General features: G+C 44.6%; 1 protein-coding gene across 2 annotated transcripts in view; it reads left to right on the top strand.

The window, feature by feature from the left end:
* LOC146548433 (saxitoxin and tetrodotoxin-binding protein 2-like) overlaps positions 1–22,186 on the top strand; it is a 30,085-nt gene that overhangs the window by 5,855 nt on the left and 2,044 nt on the right. The window lies entirely within an intron of this gene.

Raw genomic sequence — 22,186 nt, forward strand, 5'->3', positions numbered from 1 at the left:
TCTCTGGGATAACTTCCTCGGAGATGAAATGCTGGTGAGGCTACAAATACACACAGCCGCTCTATCACGTGATGCATACTGCTGCGAGGTGCTACGGTTATGAGCCGAGTTACGCCATGTAGCAAGTTTTGTGAGGTGCTTTTTTGATATTTAATGGATCGATTACATTTTTTATTTCTCGCCGATATCCGATCCAGTAATTTGAGTCAGTATTGGACCGATACCGATACGTAATATCGGATCGGTCCATCTCTAATTATAACATCATGATATCAACAACAATGGACCTGTTTTCACCCTACCCTGTACTGTCATTAATAGACGAGTTAGGAAAATATAACATTTGAAGACAATTGCAGAAAATAGTAATAAAACTAGGATGGGTGATATTGCCCACACATAATATCACAATATTATGATGAGTGATTAAATATTATCAGTGTATTCTCACGATAGCACTAAATTTCACGATATGACAAAATACAGAAAAATACACGGTAGCTTTGAGTGCAATAACTTTATTGTGAAAAATGGGTCCTTTTGGGTCCTTTTCTCTTGTAAAGAGTTCTAGGCCAGCCTGGTCATTTTCCGCGAAGTATGGCATACATCTACTTTGCCGGGGGGCGGGGGGCGGAGGGTGTGTTCCAACTGCAGGGGAATCACACTCCTCAGCCTCCCTGGGAAAGTCTATGCCAGGGTGCTGGAAAGGAGAGTCTGTCCGTTAGTTGAGAGTTTGATGTCCTTTGATGTAGTCTCTCTCTTCACTTGCATACCCACCACGGAGGCCGTGGAGACTGTCAGAAAACGACTACAAGAAGACAGCTCCTTGGAGGACAGGACCAACTTCACACCCGATCAGATCTGCACACTGTTAGACCTCTGCCTCACCACTACATATTTCAAGTACAACGAAGGCTTTTACAGACAAAAACATGGCTGTGCCATGGGCTCCCCCGTGTAACCTATTGTAGCCAACCTTTACATGGAGGAAGTGGAAAGGAAGGCTCTTGGCTCTTTCAAAGGAAGAGTACCCAGCCACTGGTACAGATATGTGGACGACACCTGGGTCAAAATCAAGACACAAGAAGTGGAATCCTTCACTGCGCACATTAACGCTGTGGATAAAAATATCAAGTTCACCAGGGAAGACACAAAGGACAACTGTTTGCCTTTCCTGGACTGCGCTGTGCACATTGAAGAGAACGGCAAACTCAACATCGAAGTTTACCGGAAGCCCACACACACGGACCAGTACCTCCTTTTTGACTCCCATCACCCTCTGGAGCACAAACGTGGAGTAATTAGGACCCTACACCACCGGGCAGAACATGTTCCCTCTAAGCCCGAAGGGAAAAAGAAGGAACACACACATGTAAAGGAAGCACTCAAAACGTGTGGCTATCCTAAATGGGCGTTCTTAAAGTCAGCAAAGAGGCACAGAAAAGAAGACCAGACACCAGCGAGGGAGGATAAGAAGGACAGACGCAACAACATTGTCATCCCCTATGTAGCCGGTGTATCAGAGAAACTCAGGAGAGTTTTCTCCAAGCATGACATCCCAGTGTATTTCAGACCCAGCAACACGCTCAGACACAAACTGGTTCACCCGAAAGACAAAACGCCAAAACACAAACTTAACAATGTGGTGTATGCTGTACAGTGCAGCGAGGAATGCTCAGACCTCTACATTGGAGAGACCAAACAGCCACTTCACAAGCGCATGGCACAACACAGAAGAGCCACCTCCACAGGACAAGACTCAGCAGTCCATCTGCATCTTAAGGATAAAGGTCACTCTTTTGAGGATGCCAATGTTCACATTTTGGACAGAGAGGACAGATGGTTTGAAAGAGGAGTGAAAGAAGCCATCTATGTCCACTGTGAGCGACCATCTTTGAACAGAGGCGGGGCTTATGACACCAACTCTCTGCCATCTATAATCCAGTTTTGAGATCCCTTCCCAGACGCCTTAACGCCCACTCACATCCTGGGCCATCTGACCTCAGGAATTCGCATGATAAGGTGGGGCCAGGTTTCACAATGAACACACCCGAAACTCTGGCTGATTGGGACCCACGCCCAGTTTCACACCTTGGCTCAGGCGATTAGAGGATCATCAGGGGGTCCTTTTGTCCCTCTGTGGGGGGAAACTCCCACTAGGTTTATATCTGGGACTCTCCACCATTTGACCTTAGAACTGAAGAAGCTTCTCGGATGAGAGGTGAAACGTCTTCAAGCAACTTAAAGAAGTCCAGACGCTTTTCTTTGCAAGCTCCTTTGACTACGATGACCTGGATGACTGAGAACCTTCACAGACATGGGAGTTTGCCCAACCAGTCTACATGTGTTTTGTGTACTTGGAGAAGGCATTCGACCGTGTCCCTCTGGGTGTCCTGTGGTAGGTGCTGCGGGAGTATGGGGTGTCTGGCCCATTGCTACGGGCCATTAGATCCCATACAACCCTCACTACCCTCACCTATGGTCACAAGCTGTGGGTAGTGACCGAAAGAACGAGATCACAAATACAAGCGGTGGAAATGAGCTTCCTCCAAAGGGTGGCTGGCCTCTCACCTTAGAGATAGGGTGAGAAGTTCAGCCATCAGGGAGGAGCTCAGAGAAGAGCTGCTGCTCCTTCACATCGAAAGGAGCCAGTTGAGGTGGTTTGGGCATCTGACCAGAATGCCTCCTGGGTGAGGTGTTCCGGGCATATTCCACTGGGAGGAGGCCCCAGGGCAGACCCAGGACAACCTGGAGAGTTTATATCTCTCAGCTGGACTGAGAACGCCTGGGTGTTCCCCCGGACAAGCTGGAGGAGGTGGCTGGGGAGAGGAAGGCCTGGGCTTCTCTGCTTAGGCTGCTGCACCCGCGACCCGGCCACCATGAATCATCATGAATCGTGAATGATGTGATATGGCATACCCCTAATTAGTAATACTAAGATAGTTATTTTTACAGGTGCTCTGATGAAATTTGCAAAAATGGTTGAAAATCAGCTGAACCATTTCCTCAGAATAATTTTCAGTGTGATAGATTTTCTATGTACAACTTGTTCCTGAAAGCAGTGAATGAAGCCCAGCTGTAAAGCTCTAGCAGCTCAGACTGAATATGCATATCTTCGTGTGCTGATGCAGAAAATGTCTAAATGTTCTTCTGCTTGATTCTGATCTGCTGCTGAGTCTCTCATTAATCAACATTAAACATTCATCTCTGTGCTACATGAACTTCACTGTGATTTTATTTCATAGCTCACCATTTTATTATCAAAATCTGATGACGTCTCTGAGTGAAGGAAGTGGCACTGGCAGGGATCGTTTTGTTTTGAACAGTAACATGACATGTGTAATGCACGTTTTTATCTGAGTGTGTTTAAGAACCTGAAGTTGAGAGTCTGGTTTAGAGAGAGTTGACTGTCAGTATTGAGACTAACAATAAAGCCATGACCCAAAAACAGAATCAGAGCAGAAGCCTTCCTATGAAAATCATAAAAGCAAAAATCAATGACTCAGTAGTGTTGCAATGAATCAATTTCATTAGACTGAGCTTCTTTATTGTTCTAACAAATACGAATCAAATAAAATCGAAACAAAAACTTCAGAAACACCATCCTGTCAGATGATGTGGTTTGGTCCCTCATCTGTGGAGACCAGGGCTGTGTAGAGATGTTTAAAGGAGCGGGTGCTCAAAGTTAAAAAAAGGGGCACATAGAACCAGGCTGAATAACAACAACACACATTCCATCTAGAATCTAATATGGAATCTTATCATACTATATCACTGTCATCAGGTGGGGACAAAGCAAACGTAGGCCATGTTTTACCTGATGGGTACAATGTTGCTCCTGCTGATGATAGTGCTGGAGGGCAGGGCTCCACTGATCTGAGACTGTAGACGTTAAAGAGTCCACAGGAGAGATGGGAGCTGATCAAGTGTTATGAGATAATAATATAATTCAAAGATTGGTGACAGTGCGTGGAACTATAAGGCAACAAACTGTGAGAAAAAACTAGACTCTGCCTGTGACTCACTCTTTGCCTCTCTTCCTTCATCTCATCATCTCATCTATTACTCTCCACTTGCTGTCCATCTGAGAACAAGGCACAATTTGCTGTTGTATTAATCTGTTCTTTAATTATCCACACTCAAAAACTCCTGCACCCAATCCATAATAAAGTAATAATAGAAACCGTTATAGAACCAAAACATTGTGTTTATTATTGTTTTTATACTTGAATATCTCTGCAATGCAACAACTGGTACAGGTGTTATTGTTACCTGTGCTCTTTGTAATCCAGCTGCTGAGGGATCCACAGCCTCACACAGCTCCTTATGTAGTTGTTGCTGTTCTGAGAGTCTATGGTGCATGTGGTGTGATATGCCCATGTAGAAAGGACAGCATTGAGACGCTGGACTTCCGGTATGATGGCGCCTGTGTTTGGCTTTGCCGCTGCCGGCCGTGGTTTCTCTGTGCTGTTTTTTTCGGCCTTTTTGCTTTCGCTTTTTGTCACTAATGTGTTGGCTGCCCTTGTCTATGATCGCCTGACGCTATTATCCATCCGATCCTCTATGATAAGTCAAGATGCCTTATCCTCCTGCGGTATTTTCCATCCTCCGCTGCCGACACCGGTGTCTGGATCTTCGTTAGGTGTCATCAGTGGCGCCTTTCTGTGTCCGCGCAAGTCACGGAGAAGGAGAGGGAAAAGAGCAGGTGTCCAGGTAAAACTCAGACTGTTCTGGAAGCCGGGACTAACTGTGCCTGGATCTATGAGACGGCGCTACCTCAGGAGTGTTCATCCAGACTCTCCTGTTGTTTGGCCTTCCATCCCCGCGGTGAGTGGAATTTATGAACGTCGCGGATCAAACTCTCTGTTTCTTCGTCCCCTAAATCGGGCCGCTTCTGTTAATAATATGTCTTCTACTTCGCTGAGAGTGGCGCTTTTCAACGCTCGATCAATGACTAATAAAACGTTCCTGCTGAACGATTTTATTCTTTCCAAGAAACTGGACTTCTTATTTCTAACCGAAACCTGGCAGCGCGATGGTGACTTTTCATCCTTCATTGAACTCTGTCCGAGTGGGTACTCATTCATCAGCCAGCCTCGGACGTCGGGTCGAGGAGGAGGTGTCGCTGCGGTGTTTGGAAGCCGGTTTTACTGTCGCGCAGTGTTGGTCGGACATTTTTCATCCTTTGAACTACAGCTGGTTAGAATTGGAAATAAAGATCCATTTTACTGCGCTGTAGTGTATCGTCCACCTGGCCTAAACACTATGTTTTTAAAGGAGTTCAGTGACTTTTTATCCTCGACTTTGAAGCTGTCCAGACTGGTTATAGTCGGGGATTTTAATATACACGTTGATGATGACTCTGACCTCTTTGCCAGAGGTTTCCTTAGCGTCATGGATTCTTTTCATTTTACTCAGCATGTGTCTGGTCCCACACACACCAAAGGACACACACTGGACCTTGTTTTTACTTTAGGTTTAAACATTGATTTTATTTGTACTGAGGACATTTTTATTTCGGATCATCATTGTATTCTTTTTAATCTGTCTTTTCATTTGTCCTTCTCTCCTATTCGACACGTGGTTAGCTCTCGCATCTTAACTTCCTCTAGTGCTGTTAAATTTTCCGATGCTTTTAATTTAGTTTTATCTCCCTATAATGATGTTCATTTTTTAACAAATCCTTTTAATAATCATTGTCTTTGTATTTTAGACAATGTTTGTCCTGTCAAAGTTAGACTAGTTCCGGTTTCAAAGTCGTCTCCCTGGTTAAATGACAGCATTCGCTTCTTAAAGCGTTGCTGCCGTAAGGTTGAGCGTTTATGGAGGAAAACGCGTTTGCATGTCCATCTCCTTTATCTAAAGGACCTTTTAGTCTCTGTTACGTTCTGGTCCCGGCAAGTAAATAAACGTAACAAATAGTTTGCCCCACTCACTTCCCACCCACGCAAAAAAACCCCAACAACGACACCTTTTTTAAGTATTTAAGCAGCCATTTATTTTCCTCAGCAGTGAGCAATGCCAAAACAATAAACAAAACTCCCTATAAAACAATCCCTAGTCTTCCCTACACCAAAATAAAAAGAAGCCAAAACAAAAGACAAGTCACTTACCTATCTATCTAACGAAAAACAGGAGAAAACTTGTTCAACAAAAGAAAACGGCTTCTCACGCCTACTAGGCTGCGACAGTGAAAGTTATACAATAAAGGAACAAAAAAGTGACCGCCACTGGTTAACTTATTTACAATTATTTACATGGCAAGGCTAGAGGTACACGTGAATACTCCAGCCTGCACTACAATAATCACACACACAACTCCGTGATCGAGTCAACGGGGTTCCCAAAAAAACACTGCCAGGTGTCTGTCATCCGGACGTTAAGTACTGGAGGTGGTCCATCAATTATCCAATCTGAGGATAGGTAAAGACTCCACCCGGATACTTAGCAGCCACGCCTAGGTGTCCACCTTCTAGGAGAGGGAAAAAGAAAGAAAAGGGAAAATACCACCAAACACATCACTGGGTCATAACAGTTTCCCCCACCCAAAAAAAATCAAACATCCAACCCCACACAAAGATGTTTGATTTAAGCCCTAGAGAGGGCATCAGCCATAACGTTCTCTAAGCCCTTTTTATATCGGATCTCAATGTTGAAGTCCTGAAGGAGTAGGGACCAACGCATAAGGCGCTGGTTACTGTTTTGCATCCGAGATAGAAACTGGAGAGGGTTATGGTCAGAGAACACAATGGTTGGAACAGGACTAGATCCCAGGTACACTTCAAAGTGCTGCAAGGCCAATAGCAAGGCTAAGGCTTCCTTTTCAATCGTGCTGTAATGCAGTTGGTGTTTTAGAAATTTTCTAGAAAAGAAGCAGACTGGGTGGTCAATGCCATTGTCATCCTCCTGCACGAGCACTGCACCTGCCCCCAAAACACTGGCGTCCACCTCAAGCTTGAACGGATGTGTAAAATCAGGGGCGGCCAACACCGGAGCACTACAAAGGAGAGCTTTAGCAGCTTCGAAAGCGAACTGACATTTCTCTGTCCACACAAATGGCGATTTTGGACTGGCAAGACTGGTTAACGGGGCTACTACCTCAGAGAAGTTTTTGCAGAACCCACGGTAATAACCTACCATGCCCAAAAAACGCCGCAGCTCCCGGCGAGTCTGTGGAACTGGAAAGTCTACTATTGCCTGCACTTTCACAGCAACAGGGAGGACTCTACCTTGTCCTACTTGTTTCCCTAGATAAGTTACAACCGCCTTTCCAAATTCACACTTAGCCAGATTCAGTGTCAGAGAGGCATCATGCAACCGGTCAAATATTTCCCTGAGAATCTTGAGGTGTTCAGTCCAGGTGGAGGAATAGGCCACTATATCATCCAGATACACTTCGCAATTTACGACTCCCTGTAACACAGTGTTCATCAGTCGTTGAAATGTGGCGGGGGCATTTCTCAACCCGAACGGCATGACGGTATATTGCAAAAAATGATCGGGTGTAACAAAGGCACTGATTTCTGATGCGCGTTGAGTTAAGGGGACCTGCCAGTACCCTTTTAAGAGGTCAAGTTTGGTTACAAAGTTTGCCGAACCCACACGATCGACCAGATCATCCATACGTGGGAGAGGAAACGAATCGGGTTTCGTAACAGCATTTACTTTTCGGAAATCATTACAGAAACGGGGAGTTTGATCGGATTTTGGAACGAGAAGTGATGGTGAGCTCCAAGAGCTATTACTGGGGAAAGCAAAACCGTGGTCAAGAAGATACTGGACTTCTTGCTGCATAATGGCCCGCTTAGTGGGATTTACCCGGTATGCATGCTGCTTTATGGGCTTATGGTCACCCACATCACTATCATGACTTAATACATGCGTTTGAGTGGGGATGTCACCGAAAAGAGCAGAGTAGTTTGTAATGAGCTCACGGACATCAGACTTAGCGGGATCAGACAGGGGCGCCAAATAGGCATCCAAGTCAGCCAAGATTTCAGAGTTCCCAAGACGCGCACCCGAAACAGAGGTGTGCCTGTCATCCAACCCGTCATCGCCGGGACTATACAAGGGTGGAGAAACGGATACCGACACAATAGGTGACACAACAGGTGCCAAACTAGAGCGGTCACGATCAATGTATTCCTTTAGCATGTTGATGTGACAGACGCGACTTTTCCTCTTACGATCAGGGGTTAACACCACATAGTCCGTCTCACTTAGTTTGCACTCAATGACATACGGACCGGAAAACTTTGCTTGCAGGGAAGAACCAACAACCGGCAAGAAAGCCAACACACGGTCACCTGACTGGAACATCCGTACTACAGACTTCTTATCAAAATGTGTTTTCATTCTAACCTGAGCCTTTGCCAGCATGTCACGAGCCAAAGCACAGGCATTATGTAGCCTCTCCTTAAACAAACTAACATAGTCCAGAATATTTTCTTTCGGCCGATGACTATCTGAGAGAAATTTCTCTTTCAGGAGACGTAACGGACCGCGCACCGTGTGGCCAAAAACCAAATCAGCTGGACTGAACCCCAAAGACTCCTGACATGTCTCCCTGACGGCAAACAACAGTAGTGGCACCCCCTCATCCCACTCACGGCCAGACTCCGTGCAAAATTTGCGGAGCATGTTTTTTAGGGTTTGATGGAACCTTTCTAATGCACCCTGACTCTCCGGGTGGTATGCGCTTGAAGTGTGATGAGTGACTCCGAGCTCTGTCATGACCTGGGCAAAGATTTTAGACATAAAGTTTGTGCCCTGATCAGTTTGGATGCGTTTAGGCAACCCGAAAGTGGAAAAAAACTTAACTAATGCTTTCACAATCCCACGGGTTTTTAATGAGCGTAGTGGAATGGCCTCCGGATAACGAGTGGTAATACACATCATGGTAAGTAGGTATTGATTTCCGGACTGTGTTTTAGGAAGAGGACCCACACAGTCAACAATGACATGTTCAAAAGGTTCCCCAACAACCGGGATGGGTTGTAGCGGAGCAGCGGGAATCGCCTGATTTGGTTTACCGGCAAGCTGACACGTGTGACACGAGCGGCAGAATCTTACCACATCAGATTTGAGACCAGGCCAAAAGAAATAACGGAGGACACGGTTATATGTTTTTGTGATTCCCAAATGACCGGACATAATGTGGTCATGTGCCAAGCTTAGGACCTGGGGACGAAGCGACTGCGGAACAACAATCTGCTGCACTCCCTCATGGGTGCAGCCAGAACTGGGAGTCCAGTAGCGCATCAGCACCCCATCCTCAATAAGGTAGGACGCAGATCTCCCACTCTTAGGCTCGGTCACATACGCCCAACAAGATGACAAGCTCTCATCATTTTTTTGAATTTCTATAAGCTTGTCTTTATCTACTGACAGAGTCATAGTCTCCTCATCCGGCTGAAGTGATACAGAGACAGGGGTACCTTCACAGGCGGGTTGCAAACTCAGTGTGTCTGAAGCGCTTAAGAAAAAGTCGCTAAGACCCACCACGTCACCCTGTTTGCGTGCCTGCGCACGTGTCACAGCACACACGGGAAACAAAGGAACAGCATTTGATGTAGCACAAGCGAAACCACTATTATCTGTAAGTGGTATATCAACTACTTCTGGCGACGGAAAAACTGTGCAGCCAGCTAGATCGTTTCCCAAAATGATGTCAATACCTGCCACCGGTAACTGGGGTCGCACCCCAAGCTTAACCTCACCAGACAAAAACTGAGACGAAAGCTGCACCAAATGTAAAGGAACCCGTATTACACACATCCTAACTCCCCAGGCTAACACATCAGCCCCACAATAGGATTGAGCTGAAAACGGTAAAACCCCCTCACGAATGAGCGACTGTTTCGCACCAGTGTCTCGCAAAATACTGACAGGAGCCCGCCGATCTTCCCCTATCAAGGAAACAAAACCGTGTGACACAAATGGCTTAAACTCCTCATCTACCTTATCATTTTCGGGTACCATCACCTCCCCCAAAGGAGGAGGGTTTATCTGTAGAAGGTTTATTGGGGAAGGAGATGCACCCTTCCTGGTCATTTCTTTTCTTTTCAGAGCAGGGCAAACCGCAATAAGGTGTCCCTGCTCATGGCAAAAAAAACACACGCGGTTCTCAACGGATGAGGGGATGGCACGGCGGGTGCCCCTTGGAGACCATCGGGGCGGGCCACCGGAAGACGAAAAACTGTGAGCAGGAGCCGAAAACATCACTTTATGTGTCAACACAAACTCATCAGCCCGTATAGCAGCAGCGGCGAGAGTCGTAACCTTCTGTTCGTTTAAGTAGGTTACCACAGTGTCTGGTAGTTGATTTTTAAACTCTTCTAACGTCACCAACTCACGCAGGTCTTCCAAGGTTTTTACTTCTGTAGCATGACACCACTTATCAAACAGAGTTTTCTTTTCTCTGGCAAACTCCACATAGGTCTGGTTGGCGGATTTTTTCCCATCCCTAAATCTCTGCCTGTAAGCCTCTGGCACAAGCTCGTAAGCGCGTAGGACAGCAGCCTTCACCGTATCATAGTCAAAACTGTCCTCCAGAGAAAGAGCGGTGCATACCTCTTGAGCTTTCCCCACCAATCTACATTGGAGTAAAAGAGACCACACATCCTTTGGCCAGTGCAGCGCACCTGCGATACGTTCAAACACTGTGAAATACGAGTCCACCTCAGTTTCCCGAAACGCCGGCACCATTTTGATGTGTTTACTCACATCAAAGCCACCACCTGGCATCGGGGCCGGTGGCTGCGGAGATGGCGACTGCGGGGATGATGACCCCGGGGAGGGTACCTGCGGGGATGATGACTCCGGGGAGGGTACCTGCGGGGATGGTGACTGCGGGGCTAACCGAGGTACAGGAGGGCTGGCAGACACAGAGGCTCCCCTCTCTACCTCCAGAGCCCTGATCCTCAAGTGCATAGCGTCCACCTCCAACTGCTGTTTCTTTAGCTCCACCTCCTTAATGCGCAGCGTTAACTGCAGCTCCTCCACAGAAGGGCTAGGCGGAACAGGGAGATTTTTCAGTGGGGCAGAAACACCAGCAACAGCCCCCAGCTCAACCCCCCCTGCAGGACCCGGCTCACCAAACAACCCCCTGTCCGTCAACTGGACACACAGGAGCTCCCTAAGCTCTTTCTTCTTCGCAGTCAACGGCACAGTCACATCAAAGAATTCAGCAACAAGCAAGAGGTCAGCCTTTTTACACCTGTCCAACTTCTCCGCAGACGGGCTCAGAGTGAAGTCCTCCAACTTAAACTCCATCCTAACACACACACCCCCCCACACAAGAAAAAACCGCCAACCAAGAAAAAAAAGCCAAAAAAAAAGAACACAAAAGAGACGAGCCCCCAATATGTTACGTTCTGGTCCCGGCAAGTAAATAAACGTAACAAATAGTTTGCCCCACTCACTTCCCACCCACGCAAAAAAAACCCAACAACGACACCTTTTTTAAGTATTTAAGCAGCCATTTATTTTCCTCAGCAGTGAGCAATGCCAAAACAATAAACAAAACTCCCTATAAAACAATCCCTAGTCTTCCCTACACCAAAATAAAAAGAAGCCAAAACAAAAGACAAGTCACTTACCTATCTATCTAACGAAAAACAGGAGAAAACTTGTTCAACAAAAGAAAACGGCTTCTCACGCCTACTAGGCTGCGACAGTGAAAGTTATACAATAAAGGAACAAAAAAGTGACCGCCACTGGTTAACTTATTTACAATTATTTACATGGCAAGGCTAGAGGTACACGTGAATACTCCAGCCTGCACTACAATAATCACACACACAACTCCGTGATCGAGTCAACGGGGTTCCCAAAAAAACACTGCCAGGTGTCTGTCATCCGGACGTTAAGTACTGGAGGTGGTCCATCAATTATCCAATCCGAGGATAGGTAAAGACTCCACCCGGATACTTAGCAGCCACGCCTAGGTGTCCACCTTCTAGGAGAGGGAAAAAGAAAGAAAAGGGAAAATACCACCAAACACATCACTGGGTCATAACATCTCTTTTAACACTTCAGTTCGAGATGCGAGGGCGGCCTATTTCTCAGACTTAGTGTCTAAGAGCAGAGGTAACCCTAAGGTACTATTCGACACCATTAGTGATATTGTTGCTCCTGCTCCACCTGCTGTCCCAATTTCATCAAATGAAGATTGTGAAAAATTTCTTTCTTTCTTTGTTGAAAACGTCAGTAACGTGAGGAACAGTATCTCTCCTTCTGTGTCTCTCTTGTCTGCTCCAACTCAAGCTAGGCCTGTAATTTTAGAAAGATTTTTACCTGTGTCCTTACCTGAGCTGGTCAAGTTGGTTAATTCAATGAAAGCATCCTTCTGCTCTCTTGATATTTTACCTGGATCTTTGTTTAAAAATGTCTTTCAGTCTATTGGTCCCTGTGTGCTCACAATTATTAATACCTCACTGGTTTCTGGTCAGGTCCCTGTTTATTGTAAGAATGCTGTTATTCACCCACTGTTAAAAAAACCTAAGCTTGATGCTTCTCTTCTCAGTAGCTACAGACCGATTTCAAAATTACCGTTCATTTCTAAGATTTTAGAAAAGGTTGTGGCTAAGCAGCTTATAGCTGTTCTAGATGAATACAGCATTCTGGATAAATTCCAATCTGGCTTTCGTAGAGCTCACTCTACTGAAACTACACTTCTTAGAGTCTCCAACGACATTTTAATGAGATGTGATGCAGGAGAATGCTCCGTTCTGTTGATGTTGGACCTGACCTCCGCCTTTGATACTGTGGACCATCATATTCTGCTAGATAGGCTGAGAGACTGGGTGGGTATATCAGGGGCTGCTTTGGACTGGTTTGAATCCTATTTGCATGAACGATCCTTTTCTGTGGCTACCTCTAAGTACAGTTCCTCTTCTACTTTTCTTGCCTATGGTGTGCCACAAGGTTCAGTTTTGGGGCCTTTATTGTTCTTACTGTATTTACTTCCTCTTCAACACTTATTGAGCACTTTTAAGGACATTTCGTATCACTGCTATGCAGATGATATTCAGGTATATATCTCCTTTAAGCCCCATGATGTTTCCAAGCTACAAATTTTGCACAAGTGCATAGACTCCATTAGATGTTGGATGGCTGGAAACTTTCTTCAACTAAATGAGGAGAAGACTGAAGTTCTTGTTTGTGCTCCTAAAACTTTTGTACCTAGTGTTATGGAAAACTTGGGTCCACTTGCTACATTTGCAAAACCGTCTATCAGGAGCCTTGGTGTTAGTATTGACTCAGCTCTGACTTTGGATGCCCATGTAAAATCTTTGGTTCGCTCCTGTTTTTATCATTTGAGAAACATTGCTAAGCTGAGTCCCATTGTATCGCGCTCCGAATTAGAAATTGTCATTCATGCATTTGTTTCATCTCGTCTGCATTATTGTAATTCTTTGTTTACTTGTTTATGTAAAGCCTCTTTGGATCGTCTGCAAGTTGTTCAGAATGCTGCTGCAAAGCTTCTGACCAAGTCCTCCAAGTTTTCCCATGTCACACCCCTGCTGATTCAGCTGCACTGGCTCCCCGTTAAATTCAGGATCCAGTTTAAGGTTTTGACCTTGACTTTCAGGGCCCTGCATGGACAAGCACCAACATATATAAGTGAACTTTTGCATCCATACATTCCCAGCAGGTCCCTGAGGTCATGTGACCAGGGATTGCTTGCTGTCCAGCACACGAGGCTGAAAACAAAAGGCGACAAAGCTTTTGGAACTGTGGCCCCCAGATTGTGGAACTCTCTCCCTTTGAGCCTGAGATCTGTGGACTCAGTGGTCACTTTTAAAAAACAGCTAAAAACCCATCTTTTTAAACTTGCTTTTAGTTGATTTTTATTTTTAGGTTTTAGCTTCTGTGAAGCACTTTGTGATTTTTATCTTGAAAGGTGCTATATAAATAAAGTTTTACTTACTTACTTACTTACTTGCCTTTACGCTGGGCTCCTTTTTTATTCTATTATTTTCCTTTTTTTTCTCAAAACATAACACTTAACAAAAGACTAATATATATTTCTACAATACAACATCATCAAAGTCTTTCTTTAAAAGTTCTAGCTGAAACCAAATCTGTTATCATGTAGTGGCAATATTGAGATCCCGTTTCTCTTTATTCTTTCGTCTACCTTGTGTTCCTGTTTCTCTTTATTATGTGAATGCCTTACTACATTCACACAATAAAGAGATCCTACACCCGTTTTAAGCACAAAGTTCAGCTTCTTCACCTCTTTTCAGCAGAAAATGAAGCTTCTACATCTGTTTTAAGCTGAAAGTCCAGCTTCTTCACCTCTTTTCAGCAAAAAGTTCAGCTCCTTCAGCTCTTTTTAGCAGAAACTTCAGCTTCTTTACCTCTTTTCAGCAGATAGTTCTGCTTCTTCAGCTGTTTTCAGCAGATTCCACTACACGGCATTCACACTACATTTTTGCAGGAAATGCAACTTTTTCTAGTTCTAGTTGCTCCGTTTCTTTGGTGGTTAACTACTCCCTCAGTTTTCATCCAATTTCTACCATTAAAACTTTAAACTGTTCCGCTCCTTCTGCTAATTCCTGCTATATCTTTGGGTTCTTATAACTTTTGTACTTTTTGAATTATTAAGCTTTTTATGCCATTTTTTGGCCCATTTCGATGAATAGGACCACATTACGAGTGTGCTCACTGATGTTGCTCGCCGGGGTGAGCTGTGTTTTAGCTCAGTGAGATGAGCAGCTGTTTTGAGACTGGGAGGTCTGGGTTTGAATCTCGGCCATGGCAACTTTTTCATGTCTTTTCAACACAAATTTCAGTTTCTTCAACCCTTTTCAGCAGAATTTTCAGGTTCTTCACCTCTTTTCAGCAGAAAGTTTAACTTCATCTTTTTTAAGCACAAATTTTAGTTTCTTCACCTCTATTCAGCAGAAAGTTCTGCTTTTTCAGCTGTTTTCAGCAGATTGTACTACATGGCTTTCACACTGGATTTTCGCAGGAAATGCAACTTATTCTAGTTTATTTATTTTTCTCCTTATGGTAACTGAGAGATGAGAGCCATTATATCTCCCTTTTCCCTAACCAAGAACAACAATAACATATAAAAACAGCTTTTTATACAACAGTATCAACTAAAGCTTGTACTTAACAGAGCCTACCTAATACAAAGAAAACAGCACACAGTTGTCATCAACAGCGTGAATAGCAACTGCAACATTCAGTGCTGTTAGCAAGGATTAGAACAATTACAATCTCATAGAGAAACAATAGAATAGAATAGAATAGAATTCAACTTTATTGTCATTGCACATGCACAGGTACAGGGCAACGAAATGCAGTTTGCATCCATCAAGAAGTGCTTTAGTGATATAGATATATTACAATATATATTAGCAATAATATAGATATGTGAGTATATTACAGAAATGGGTCTATTATGGTATGCTATAATGTACACGGTATGAGGTATGTTGTGAATATTCTATAACTATAAGTATGTACAGGTTGTAGTGAGTACAAGCTATGTACAGGATATGAACAGGATATAAATATGAAAAACTATACAGAATATCAAATAATTAACTTTACAGAATCTGAGATATACAGTTATACAGAAATGGGAACTATGCAAGTTGTAAACAGTTGTAGGATTAAAACTTATCAAATGTACAGAATGATTATTTACACAGAGCTATACAGTAGTGCAGTTAAGATAAGTGAGATATAATTCCTACAGAGGCTATATAAAGTGCTAGTGGTTGTGAGTGGTGGTTCAGTCCATGTTATTATTGTGTGTTTGAGGGTACAGTTGTCCATTGTGGGTGTGTGTATGTTCAGTCCATGAGTTTAACGTGGGTCAGATGTCAGGAGGCAGAGTTCAGGAGTCTGACAGCTGTGGGGAAGAAGCTGTTCCGGTACCTGGTGGTCTTAGTCCGGAGGCTCCTGTAGCGCCTCCCAGAGGGCAGGAGGGTGAAAAGTCCATGTGATGGGTGACTGGGGTCTTTGATGATTTTCCCAGCCCTTTTCAGACACCGCTTCCTGTAGATGTCTTTTATGGCAGGAAGTGGTGCTCCGGCGATGCGCTGGGCAGTTTTCACGACCCTCTGCAACGCCTTCCGGTCCGAGGCAGAGCAGTTCCCGTACCAGACAGTTATACAGTTGGTCAGGATGCTCTCGATGGTGCAACGATAGAAGTTCACCAGGATGTCTGAGGACAGGTGGTTCTTCCTCAGAGTCCTCAAGACGAAGAGGCGCTGGTGAGCCTTCTTGACCAGCTTGGAGCAGTTGGTTGTCTAGATGAGATCCTCGGAGATGTGGAATCCCAGGAACTTGAAGCTGCTCACACGCTCCACAGCCGTCCCCTTAATGTGGATGGGTGGATGTGGGTCAGCATTCCTCCTGTAGTCCACGATGAGCTCCTTGGTCTTCTCGGTGTTAAGCAGCAGGTTGTTTCTGTCGCACCACTCAGCCAGACGATCCACCTCCTCCCTGTAGGCGGCCTCATCGTTGTCACTGATGAGGCCAATCACCGCGGTGTCATCTGCAAACTTAATGATGGTGTTGGAACCATCAGCAGGTCTGCAGTCGTGGGTGAAGCGGGAGTAGAGGAAAGGGCTCATCACACAGCCTTGTGGTACACTGGTGTTCATCGTGATTGTAGATGAACAGTGGTTATCCAGCCGGACATGTTGGGGGCGGTTGGTCAGGAAGTTCAGTAACCATTTGCAGATGAGGGAACTGATGCCCAGGTCTGTCAGTTTCCTGATGAGTTGTGAGGGGTGGATTGTATTGAATGCTGAACTGAAGTCTATAAACAGCATTCTGGCGTAGGTGTTGAACTAAGTGCAAGTCAAAAAGCACCCAACTAACTAACGAGTATTAGCTTAGCATGTTAACTAAAAATTCTACTCGGGAAGAAAGTTAGTACTGATGCATCAAAATGCTTGTAACTTTGAGGGTACAGGTATGTGCTAGTACTGCTTACAATCAAAACAGATGTTGACAATTACCAGTATGAGAATGTTTTCACTAATACACATACAAAATTGACAACACCATCGCTCACAAGCACCTACCACCAGCTTGGGAGTATTTTTCGTTTGCTGAGGCATGCGCTGTGCAGCAATTTGGAACCTTAACCGTTGCAGTTCGGTATTTGTCCACCAGGTGGCTCCAACTATTCACAAAGCACATCAATTTTGAGGAACTTCATTAAGGTGTTTTCTAACTCTGTTACACTTATGTCACTGTTTCCTCCTCATGTCCTTACTGTGCATATCTGGAAAATGATATTTCATGAGTAATAATTTAAAAAAAATCTATACATATAAAACACACACACACATACAGTGACATTTTAAATTATCTCCAGAATACTGTATATACTATGGCCACAACTTTGCATCATAGTGTTGATCCAGAATCCTTCCCTTATTATTTATTCCTAGTGCTATAATAATAATAAAGTAAGAATAAAACATAAAGTAATAAATATAAAATAATGTATTTATGATGATTCAGTTTGTTTGACTATCCTCTCTGTGCAGGCAGAAACTTTATTAAATGTTTAAACTGTAGAGATACAATAATGTTGCTGCTGTAAAATTAGCATTTTGTCCTATTTGAAATATAAATCTAATATAATCTGTTTCTCAATGTATTTTTAAAACAGTGATTTTTCCTAATATCATAATTATAATCATTCATAATTATGTGGATATGCATATTAGATAGTGTTCAGTCAAATATAAGTCCTCCACAAAGGCAGGAAAAGACCTGTAACTTACTTTAAAACTAAACATGTTCCCTAAAACGGTGACAGAGCTACAGACCCCTGACAGCCTTACCCAGCTAGCAGCTGTGACCAGCACTACTTGTGCAGTTAATAACAGGACAGGTAATGTTTGTCACGCTGTTGCACACACAGCACGCTCATTAGTTTCAAATTGTCAGTTGCCACAAAACAACTTACCAATGTGTCCATAATAAGCTAATACTGCTGTGTGCTATAGACTACAGTGTACGCAGTACAGTTACTTACTGGTTTTTGATGCATCAGTCTGCATCTCCCAGTTAATTTGTCTGTTTCTCCTACAGTTTCACACCTCTCAGGTGGAAAAAATGCGAGTGCACTTTGCGAGCTCGTTTCTGGTTCGTAACCAGTGCGCTCTGCTGTCAAGGGCGATCATTGGGTAATGGTAGTCATGTGACTGATGCAAGCCAGATCCTTTAATCTAGCAAAACTATGATTAATAGCTAAATGTTATTATTGACCAATGTTCCCTCTAATTTTTCATGTGTCTGAGCAAACACACAAACTCCCTGAGCGTCCCTTGGACCGCTGTGAGCGACAGCAGATGTGTGCACTGTGGTCACGCCAGCATCTAATCCATCCAAGTTACATGGTTTATTAAAATAATCAAATTACAGCATTTACATTTATGTTAGACTACTTTTAATTAACTGCTTTAGCCCACTTACAATAAGATAAGATAAGATAACTCTTTATTGTCATTGCACAGTCATACATAGTACAGTAGTACAATGAAATTGGAAAAACTGTCCTACATCGGCACTACATATAACACAACACGACACGATATGACACATCACAACGTAACAAACAACACAACACAGTATATTAACTTAGTATAAAAAAGAAGAATAAGTGTATGTGTATTGCACACTGTTATTATTGCACATTAATTATTATTGCACCTTGTTATAAATATAAATATTATTGTTATCGTTTTAAACATTGTTACCTCCCCCTAAAAAGTCCAGGGAGGTATCTAGTCAGGTCAGCTATTTACATTGATCAGGGCTATTGCCCTGTTGTAAAAGCTGTCCTTGAGTCTATTTGTTCGGGACCTCAGCAGCCTGAACCTCCTGCCAGACGGCAGCAGCTTAAACACCCGGTGTCCTGGGTGTGTGCAGTCCCGTAGGATGCTGCGTGCCCTCTTGAGACAGCGAGTGCTGTACAGGTCCTTCAGGGAGGGAAGAGGATGTCCAATGATTTTTTGGGCCATGTTGATGACCCTCTGGAGTGCCTTTCTGTGTGCTGTGGTGCAGCTGGAGAACCACACACCGATGCAATATGTCAGCACACTTTCAATGGAGCAGCGGTAGAAGACGGTCAGCAGCTCCTTCTTCAGGTCCATTTTTCTGAGGATTCTCAGAAAGTGGAGACGCTGTTGGGCCTTCTTTAAGACCGCAGAGGTGTTAGAGCTCCATTGGAGGTCTGTGTCTATGTGCACACCCAGAAACTTGAAACTGGAGACCCTTTCCACGCACTCCCCGTTGATGCTGACAGGCTGCAGCTCGGACTTCCTCCTTCTGAAGTCAACTACCAGTTCTTTTGTTTTGGTGGTATTGAGGTCCAGGTTGTTGTCTGCACACCAATCTGACAGCCTCTGAACTTCAGCTCTGTATGCAGTCTCATCTCCCCCTGAGATGAGCCCCACCACAGTGGTATCATCTGCAAACTTGATGACTGTGTTGTCTGGGTGGGAACTAACACAGTCATGTGTGTACAGAGTGTACAGTAGGGGACTCAGTACACAGCCTTGTGGAGAGCCGGTGTTGAGGCTGAGGGCTGAGGAAAGATGAGGCCCCACTCTCTCTGTACACGGTCTGAGAGGAAGTCTCTGATCCAGCGGCAGGTGGTGGAAGGAAGTCCAATTTCCAGCAGTTTATCTATTAGTCTGTCCGGGAGTATCGTATTGAAAGCAGAGCTAAAGTCAACAAAGAGCAGCCTGGCGTAACGGCCCTGCACTTCCAGGTGAGAGATGGTGGTGTGGAGCGTTGTAGCAATGGCATCTTCAGTGGATCTGTTAGCTCTGTATGCAAACTGGAGCGGGTCGAGTGTGGGTGGCAGGCAGGACATGATGTGACGTCGGACCAGTTTCTCAAAGCACTTCATTATAACAGGTGTTAGAGCAACTGATCGGTAGTCGTTGAGGCTGCTAATGTTAGTACGCTTTGGCAGTGGGACAATTGTGGCTGACTTTAGGCACGGCGGGATGCAGGACTGGGACAGTGAAGTGTTGAAGATCTTAGTGAAGACCCCAGCCAGCTGGTCTGCACACTCTTTTAGGACCTTTGCGGTTACCCCATCTGGTCCGGTGGCCTTCCTGGGGTTCACTGCCCTCAGTGTGCGCCTCACCTCATATTCCTGCACTATGAGGCTTGGGCTGCTGCTGTCCGATGTTTTTGCTGCTGCTGCCTCTGGTCCCTTCACCTCAAAGCGTGCGAAGAAGTGGTTCAGCTCCTCTGCAAGCTCCGCGTTACCCTCAGTCAACGTGGTATTGCCAGGTTTGTAGTTGGTTAAGTGCTGAACTCCCTGCCATACCTGTCGTGAGTTGTTGGTGGTGAAGTGGTCTTCGATCCTTCTCTTGTACGCTGCCTTGGCCTCTCTGATGCCTCTTTTCAACTGAGATCTGGCTGCACTGTACTGCATACCATCACCGGATCTAAAAGCGGCGTCACGTTGCTTCAGCAGGACCTGGACCTCTTTAGTCATCCAGGGTTTCTGGTTGGAATACACCCGGAGACGTTTGTCCACAGTGACACTGTTGACACAGAAGTTAATATATGAGAGCACTGATGTTGTGTGCTCTTCAAGGTCCTGATGTTCGAACACGCTCCAGTCCGTGTTTTCAAAACAGTCCTGCAGCTGATGTGATGCACCTTCTGGCCAGGTTTTCACAGTTTTTGTGACTGGGGGGGCTCTTCTCCTAATGGGAGTGTATGCAGGGATCAACAGCATGGACATGTGGTCTGACAAACCTAGATGTGGTAGAGGGGTTGCTCTGTAGCCTTTTTGGATGTTGCTGTAGGCTTTATCCAATGTGTTTTTCCCCCTCGTTGCACATTTAATATGCTGTTCAAATCTGGGGAATACTGACCTTAAAGCAGCATGGTTGAAGTCCCCAGCTATAATGTGCACTGCGTTTGGATGGGAGTTCTGCTGGTTGCTTATTGTCTTGTGCAGCTCCTCCATGGCAGAGTTAGCATTAGCATCGGGTGGTACATACACGGCCGTTACCATGACAACAGTAAACTCGCGAGGTATGTAGACGGGTCTGCACTTCACAGTCAAGTATTCCAAATCCGGGGAACAGTGGCTGTCTACAGTCTTTGTGTTTTTGCACCAGCTGTCATTGGTGTAGATGCATAAACCCCCTCCTTTGATCTTACCGGAGTGGCCGTTCCTGTCGTGACGGTGAACCGTGCGGCCTGCTAGCTCAATAGCCGAGTCCGGAATTGATGGCTGCAGCCAAGTCTCTGTGAGTAATATTATGCTGCTGTCCCGTACACACTTATTGACTGCAATTTGTAATCTCAGTTCGTCGATTTTGTTGGTTATGGACCTGACGTTGGAGAGGAAAATACTCGGAAGCGGTGGCTTAAATGGCTGTTTCTTTAGCCGAGCTAGTGGACCCGCCCTGTAGCCACGCTTTTGCCTCCTTTGTTTACGTTTCCTCTTTGTCTTGCCGCTGGGAAGAACCAACCACGGAGACCCTGGAGCTCTTGAAATGAAAATGTAAAAAGTCTTGTTCATGATCTGTGTAGTATGTTAACACTATTGGAAGTAAAAATAACTTGAACTCCAATTTTAAAAACACAACTTTCTTTCTTTTTCTTTTTTGCATAAAGCTCTGACTTGTATTATGAGTCTGTGGTCTGGGAGAGAGTCTGTAACTCTCTGTCTGCAAAATATAGTATATAATGACCAGTATTGGGCAATTAATTATATAGTTACTTCTTCAAAAAAGTAACTCAGTTTTTTGCAGCTTTTTTTTTTAATGCAGCCAAGGTGTTTTTAAATAAACATTTCAAACTATTTACAGAACAATCAGCTGTTCTGCATCAAATCTGATGCCACACAAATTATTTGTGCCACTCCAAAAAGAAATTTCTGTCCACTATGAGATGAAGGAGAACAACAGCCTGATACCTGCAGGCTTGACAACAGCAGATGTATCACTGCTGTAACACTTGTAACACTCAGCAGTCGCCTCATTGTTCTGACATACACAACAAAACTATTGACTACACTACACACTAACTACACGCAATTTGCGCTAAACGTTGCAAATCTCTCACATCTCAAAACACCGCCATCACTCCTAAAACTTCCCCCCGTGTCTTAACAGCTAGATGCCACGTTGCCATATCATTTTTTGATTGGTCAACATGGTAC

Source organism: Mchenga conophoros, linkage group LG22 (genome assembly GCF_057382185.1).
Source record: "Mchenga conophoros isolate Kocher_MC1m ecotype Shallow Benthic linkage group LG22, M_conophoros_male_GT1.1, whole genome shotgun sequence".
Taxonomy (NCBI): domain Eukaryota; kingdom Metazoa; phylum Chordata; class Actinopteri; order Cichliformes; family Cichlidae; genus Mchenga; species Mchenga conophoros.